This window comes from Colobus angolensis, unplaced genomic scaffold, assembly GCF_000951035.1.
Source record: "Colobus angolensis palliatus isolate OR3802 unplaced genomic scaffold, Cang.pa_1.0 Scaffold178, whole genome shotgun sequence".
Lineage (NCBI taxonomy): Eukaryota > Metazoa > Chordata > Mammalia > Primates > Cercopithecidae > Colobus > Colobus angolensis.
The window spans coordinates 4,844,594-4,852,549 of NW_012114910.1; the positions used below are offsets into that span (position 1 = coordinate 4,844,594).

At 49.5% G+C, this 7,956-nt stretch overlaps 1 protein-coding gene across 2 annotated transcripts in view; it reads right to left on the reverse strand.

Annotated features, from left to right (window-relative positions):
* The window catches only part of ADGRG5 (adhesion G protein-coupled receptor G5), a 37,203-nt gene extending 31,654 nt beyond the window's left edge, over positions 1–5,549 (reverse strand). For both annotated transcript variants that reach the window (XM_011938829.1, XM_011938830.1), the window contains exon 1: positions 5,264–5,549. The gene's annotated coding sequence lies outside the window, so the exon portion shown is untranslated. The remainder of the gene's footprint in view (positions 1–5,263) is intronic.
* Between the last annotated feature and the right edge of the window lie 2,407 nt (positions 5,550–7,956).

Genomic DNA, 7,956 nt, shown 5'->3' on the forward strand with positions numbered 1-7,956 from the left:
GAAACCCCGTCTCTACTAAAAAATACAAAAAACTAGCCGGGCGAGGTGGCGGGCGCCTGTAGTCCCAGCTACTCGAGAGGCTGAGGCAGGAGAATTGCTTGAACCAGGGAGGCAGAGGTTGCAGTAAGCCGAGATTGCGCCACTGCACACCAGCCTGGCGACAGAGCGAGACTCCGTCTCAAAAAAAAAAAACACAAAAAAATAAAGCTAAGTAAAAGAAGAGCACAGCATATCACTGAGTGGAAAGGGCTGGCTGAAAATAACACATGAAATCTCATTTACGAAAAATTATGTTTGTATGCATGCTGAAGCATATTGGGAGATCTAGAAGGATAGCCACCAAAATGTTAATAATGCTTTTTTGAGGGGAGAGGTTTTTCTTTTCAAACTTCCTTCTATATTTTCTGTATTGTTTAATTTTTTTACAACATATTACCTTCATGACAACAAAAAATAAATAAATATTTTAATAGGATTTTTAAATGCTCCAAGTGACTATCAATATGGAAGAAATAATAGTGACATATTGCTCATGAAAGACAGAAAGCACATTGCAAAACAATCTAATTCCATTCTCGCAAAAAAAATCATATATTTTATTATATGCAAAATCTGGACAGGACAGGCGCAGTGGCTCACACCTGTAATCCCAGCACTTTGGGAGGCCAAGGCGGAAGAATCATTTGAGCCCAGGAGATCGAGACCACCCTGGGCAACACAGCAAGACCCCTATCTCTACAAAAAATACAAAAAATTAGCTGGACTTGGTGGCACATGCCTGTAGTCTCAGCTACTCGGGAGGCTGAGGTGGGAGCATCGCTTGAGTTCGGGAGGTTGAGGCTTCAGTGAGCTATGATTGTGCCACTAAACTCCAGCCTGGGTGACAGATCAAAACCCTGTCTCAAAAACAAAAAACAGAAACAAAACAAGAAAACAATGGAGTGGGGAAGGTTTTTCCAGCTATGACTCAAAATCCAGAAGCCAAAAGAGAAAATACAGATACATTTTGTTACATAAAAATTACTTAAGGCCAGGCTCACGTCTGTAATCCCAGCACTCCGGGAGGCTGAGGTGGGTGGATCACGAGGTCAGGAGATCGAGACCCTCCTGGTTAACATGGTGAAACCCCGTCTCTATTAAAAACACAAAAAATTAGCCGGGCATGGTGGCAGGCGCCTGTAGTCCCAGCTATTTGGGAGGCTGAGGCAGGAGAAAGGCGTGAATCCGGGAGGCGGAGCTTGCAGTAAGCCGATATTGTACCACTGCACTCCAGCCTGGGCAACTGAGCAAGACTCCATCTCAGAAAAAAACAAACAAAAAAAATTGTTTAAAAAGACACTTCTACCTGGCCAAAAGAAGGCCATATGTAATGTTGAAAGACAAATGACAAATTAGGAAAACTATTTGCATATAATACTTTTATCTATGTATAACAGACAAGAGCTGATTTTCCTATTACGTAAAATGTTTCCAGAAATTGATAAGGAAAAGTCGAACTCAATATAAAAATGAGCAAATGGCGGGGCATGGTAGCTCATACCTGTAATCTCAGCACTTTGGTAGGCCAAAGCAGGAGGATCATTTGAGCTCAGGAATTCGAGACCAGCCTGAGCAACACAGCAAGATCTTGACTCTACTAAAAATCAAAAACATTAGCTGAGTGTGGTGCCACGCACCTGGTAGTTTCAGTTGCTTGGGAGGCTGAGGTGAGAGGATCACGTGAGCCCAGGAGTTTGAGGCTTCAGTAAGCTATGATGGTGTCACTGCACTCCAGCTTGTGTGACAGAGTGAGACCCTGGATCAGAAATAAATAAATAGAGCCATGCATGGTAGCTTATGCCTGTAATTCCAGCACTTTGGGAGGCCAAGGCAGGAGAATCACCTGAGGTCAGGAGTTCAAGACCAGCCTGGCCAACATAGTGAAACCCTGTCTCTACTAAAAATACAAAAATCAGCCAGGCGCAGTGGAGCACGCCTGTAATCCCAGCTACTCGGAAGGCTGAGTCAGGAGAATGGCTTGAACCCATGAGGCGGAGGTTGAGGTGAGCAGAGATCATACCACTGCACTCCAGTCTGGGTGACAGAGCAAGACTCCGTCTCAAAAAATAAAAATAAACAAATGGTGAACTCACACATGTGAGAAATAATATAAGCATAGCTACATTGTTTGTAAGAGCAAATAAATAGAACCAGCACAAATGTCTATGAATAGGGGACTAGTTAAATAAACTGTAACTTATCCCTACAACATTAGAATATGCAGATGACAAAGTGGAAGCTCTCCTCTTATTGACATGAAAAGCTCTCCAAAATGTATTTTCAAGTGAAAAAGCAAAATGCAGAATAGTATGTAGAGTATACAACTTTTTGTATCAACTGGGGCACTTTTGTATCAACTGGCACATCCACGCCCAGTTAATGTTTTTATTTTTGTAGAGACGTGGTTTCAGCATGTTGCCCAGGCTGGTCTCAAACACCTGGGCTCAAGCGATCCTCCCTCCTCCCGCCTCAACCTCCCAAAAGGCTGGGATCACAGGAGGAACCCACCAAGCCCAGTCTCTACTCCAATGTCATGAAGGAATTTGCCCGTTTCTTCCAGTACTTTTATAGATTCATTTTTCAAATTGAAATCTCCAGTCCATTTGCATTGATACTGGGGTACAGTGGGAAATATAAATCCAATTTCATTTTTTCTCCAGGTGGTCACCCATTTTTCTTAACATAATTTTTTTAATATATATGTTTATTTTAAATATGAAATAGAGACTCTGGAGTCACAGAAGGCTGGGTTCTTATTTATTTGGCTATTTGGTTATTTATTTGGCTGTGTTATTTACTTACCCTCTCAGAACCTCAGAGAAAAGACAAAGGATAAGATTTGGGGGAGCCGGGTGCGCTGGCTCATGCCTTAATCCCAGCACTTTGGGAGGCTGAAGCAGGAGGATCACTTGAGCCCAGGAGTTTGAGACCAGCCAGAGCAACATAAGGAGACCCCATCTCTACAAAATTAAACATTAAAAATCCTAACCCAGCATAGTGGCATGAGCCTGTGGTCCCAGCTACTCAGGAGGCTGAGATGGGAGGATTACTTGGTCCTGGGAGCCATGATTGTGACACTGCACTCTAGCACTCCAGCCTGGGTGACAGAGTGATACTCTGTCTAAAAAAAAAAAAACAAAAAAACAAAAAAGATTTGGGGAGGCAAAAGAAGCTACTGAGCTACTGAAGGAAATCACTTAGGAGAGATAACTGAGGCCCAGTAGTGGAAGACCTGATAGCACAGAAAGGATCTTGGGCCAACTTGTCTGCCCCTTTACTATACTGTTGGTGAAACTGAGGTCCAGTCAGATAGATGGATTTGACCTGCAGGGTGTGGACCCTAAGACCAGGCTCTTACCCACACTGGTTCCAGGCAGGCACTGAGGGAAGACAAGCCTGACCCTACTACACAACTGAAGAAATTGAGGCCAAAGCAGAAGTGATACCTCCCCCAGGCACTCCAGATAGAAGCTGTGGTTTCCACCCCCTTTCCCAGGAGCAAACCACGGTCTTCACTTCTGCTTGCAACCTCCAAATTCCCCTCCACATCCCTTCAGAGAGGTCACCATGCACCATTGTCTCACACACTGCGTCATTTCATTTTCCACCCTGCAATTCATTATTTGGGGCCTTCTAGGAAATAGCAATCCCTTCCTTACCTGACTTCCAGAATGGTTCCAGTTGATGGTGGGGAAACTGAATACTGCACAAGAGGAGTCTGCTTGAGTTCTACAGCAGGCCAGTGGGCAAGCTGGGACTCAAACCCAGGCCTCCAGGGTCCAGGGCGCTACCCCCTGCACACTGCAGCCTCCCAAAGATGGTTGGGCAGCTGAGTTGCTGTGCAGACAAGTAAGACTCTATTTAGGCCAACAGAGAAATGACAAGCTGTGGAGCACAGGACAGAGCCTCTGGAAGATGAGAATCTCATAACCAGTGCCAGTATTCAGTGCCTAGGCTGTGTGACACTGGACAAGGCACTTGACTTCTCTGTGTCTCAGGTTTTCTCATCTGTAAAATGAGGCCAAGGAAACCTATTTCCCAGAAAGAGAAACTCCAACAACAATTTCCCTGATCCTCTACTGGGAATCAGGCTCTGAGCCAGGTCCAGGGCTCTGGCCAAAGTCCTTGGTCAGGAATACATCTGAGCACAAGGCTTGGGAACCCCTGCCTTCCTCTCTGCAGCTGACCATGCACCCCAGAATCCCACCTCTCCCCAGCAGCATGAGGGCCTACTGAGCCAGCCATTCTCCACACACAGCCCCACCTGCCCCTGCCAACCATAGTCTGGAGCCCCTGCCTCTGGCCTGGGTGAGGAATCAATCAACCTGTGGTCTCTGCAAAAAAAGCCCTAAGAGGCCAGGTGCAGTGGCTCACACCTGTAATCCCAGCACTTTGGGAGGCCAAAGCAGGTGGATCACCTGAGATCAGGAGTTCGAGACCAGCCTGACCAACATGGTGAAACCCCGCCTCTACTAAAATTATGAAAATTAGCCAGGCGTGGCGGCTGGCGCCTGTAATCCCAGCTACTCAGAAGGCTAAGGCAGGAGAATCGCTTGAACCTGGGAGGTGGAGGTTGCAGTGAGCTGAGATCACGCCATTGCACTTCAGTCTGGGCAACAGAACAAGATTCTCTCTAAAAAGAAAAGCCCTAAGAGATGCTATTAGTGACTCCATTTCACAGGCTGGGAAAGAGAGGTCACCCCGGAGCCCAACAGGAAGTCTGTGACCAAGCCAGCAGCAGGGCCATTTCCCTGAGACATGCTGTCCCCAGGATCCAATCCAGGTCGCTCTGAAAGGAGCTGCACCTGCTCCAGTTTGCCAAGCACAAAGTATGTGCCAGGCCCTCTACTGAGCCCCTGACAGCCATCCACGGTGCAGGTTCCCAGACTCACCCCATTTCACAGATGAGAAACTGAGGTCCAGAAAAGAAACCACCCTTCACTTGTCCCAGACCTCATGGGGAAGCTAAGATTCGAGCCCCATGCCTAACTACTTCTTAATTTAAATCGCCCCTCCTTCCAAAAGCATAGATCTCTACATTCCCCCAGATGTGGAGCTGCCAACTAGAAAGGGAAGGAGGCTGGGTCCCCAGCTTGCTCACCCAGGATGTCCCCAGGCCTGTGCCCACCTAGGTGTCGGTATGCCCAGTACCCACTGAGGGGCCTGTGGATAAGGACAGAGAACTGGGCAGGGGAGAGTGGGGAGAGGCCCAGAGGAGGCTGACCTGTGAAGCTGCCGCTGCCGTCTCAGCTGCTGTCTCAGCTGCTGTCTCGGCTGCCGTCTTGTTGCTTCTGCAGGAAGGGGAAGTTGGGAGGCGTCTGTGGGTGGCCTCTCCCTTCGCCCCATACCTGCACCCCCACTGTACTTCTCTCTGCTCCCTCCACCCCAGGCCCAGGCATCACACTCTCACTTCGCTTCTCCTTTCACCAACAGCATCCTCTTTGCTTCCTCCAAGCCGGTGGTCATGCCCTGGTCACCCTTTGATGGTATCACCCCGTAGAGCCTGCAGCACTTCCTGGGGTGGCGGCTCCTCTGTGGAGGTGCTCGAGGACATGGCAAAATGGCCTTACGCAGTGTTCAAGACCCACCTGAGCTCCGCATCCTTGGGCAAGAGATGTCGCCCCTCTGGGCCTCAGTTTTCCCACCTACAGAAAAGGAAAAATGATCCCTGCCTGACCTGACAATCGATGGCGTATCGATGATGGCAAGGACCTCAGGCAGGAGCTGGGTCAGACTGCCTGGGTTCAACTACCAAGTCCACCACTTGCTGGGTGGGTGATTGGGGCAAGCCACTCACGCTCTCTGAACCTGTTTCCTCTCTGTAAAACGGAGATAATGACAGTAGCACCTTGCAGGGTAGTGTGGGGTTGACAAAAGGTAAGGCTGGCAAAGTCACTGGAAGCACTCTGTGAAGCCATCATATTTCACAGATGAGGAATCTGAAGCCCAGAAAGGACCAGGGCCTGGCCCAAAGTTGCCAAGTGGCAGAGCCTGGTGGAGAGGGGCCTCCCTGGCCACAGAGCCCAGAAAACGTGGGGCTGGAAAGCTGGCCAGCTTCTCCCTGAGCCAGGGGTCTGGACAGGCCCGAACTGCATCAGCCATACCCTCTGAAGAGCTCTAAGGGAAAGCCAAGAGGTGTGTGGGGGAAGAGAGAGAGAGTGTGTGTTGGTAATGGGGAGATGGTGCTCTCTCTTGCCTGGGCCCCATCCAGACTCCTGGGAAAACTGTGACTCAGGAATGTGCTCTTCTAGCCCTGGGGGAAAGATGGAGAGGCAGTAAAAGGCAGAAACCAGACAGGTCCTAACATGGTCTCCCTCCTCTCTGCCTCACTGGGACCCTTCCCGCATCAGCCCAAGCACACCTCACAGGTAGTACAAGTGGCCTCTGCAGAAGCAGGAGGGAGCTGCTCCTTGGAGGGCAGGCAGGTCCCCACCCCAGCTGCATGGTGAAGGTTTTGCAGGGACACCAGTGCACCTGTGTCCTGACTCCTGGGCTACACTCCCTCTGAGTGACTTGGGCAAGCCTTGGCCCTTCTTGGCACTTCTGTTTTCTTTGATCATGATCCAGACCTTGACCTCTAGGCCCTTCCTTTCTGAGGTCACCCAGCTACCTCTAGGATTGCCACGCCAACCTCCTCCTTCCTCATGCTGAATGTGAGCCCAGTTGGCTGTTCTCAGGGCTCAGGAGGAGGCCCTGCCTAACCCTCAGCCCCTCTATTTTCCAGCCTGGGTCTGTACCAGCCTCACTGTGCCTTGCTTCAGTTGGGGACTAAGTTAGTGCCTGTTACTTAGCCCTGCACTCCTGATCCTGAAACTCACTACCAAGATACTCTCCTGCTCAAAAGCCAGTGGTGAGGCTGGGTGCGGTGACTCAGGCCTGTAATCCCAGCACTTTGGGAGGCAGAAGCAGGTGGATCACTTAAGGCTAGGAGTTTGAGACCAGCCTGGGCAACATGGTGAAACCCCGTCTCTACTAAAAATACAAAAATTAGCTGGGCGTGGTGGCACACGCTTGTAATCCTAGGTACTCAGGAGACTGAGGTACAAGAATCGCTTAAACCCAGGAGGTGGAGGTTGCAGTGAGCCGAGATCACACCACTGCATTCCAGCTTGGGCAACAGAGACTCTGTCTCAAAAACAAAACAAACAAACAAACAAACAAACCAGTGGTGGCTTCCTATTACCTTCACAGTCTAACCCCATCCAACTTCCACCACCACCCAGTCTGATTGTGCTTGCCATATTAATACCCACCTCCCTGCTCCGTCCCAGCTGTGGTCCCACACACGTACCTGGGAAGCCCTTCAGCTCCTCTCCACCCATCAGGGCTCCACTGGATCCTGCCTCCTCCAGGAAGGCTTCTCTGCCTCCCGCTCCTCTGCAAAACACTCTGGATGCTTCAGTGGTAGGAAGCCTGCCAGTCTTCTCTCAGGCCTCCAGGCAGGGAGGAGGCCACATACCATCCCAGTAAAGTGTCGCCTCATATGGGGGCTACTTACCCTGGTGAGCTGCAAGAAGACTGTAGGTGGGACCCCAACAGGACTTTAGATAAACTGAGTTACACTGCAAAAAATGTCATTTACAAGTCTTTCTCAATCTTGGTTGTGTCCAGCAGAAGCCCCAGCTTAGGGCTAAACTGTTTCTTTTGTTTTTTGTTTGTTTGTGTGTTTGAGACAAAGTCTCACTCTATCAACAGGCTGGAGTGCAGCGGTTCAATCTCGGCTCTCTGCAACCTCTGCTCCCGGGTTCGAGCAATTCTCCTGCCTCAGCCTCCCAAGTAGCTGGGACTGCAGACGCATGCCACCACACCCAGCTAATTTTTGTATTTTTAGTAGAGACGGGGTTTCACCATGTTGGCCAGGATGGTCTCGATCTCTTGACAAGTCAAGTGATCTGCTCACCTTTGTCTCCCAAAGTG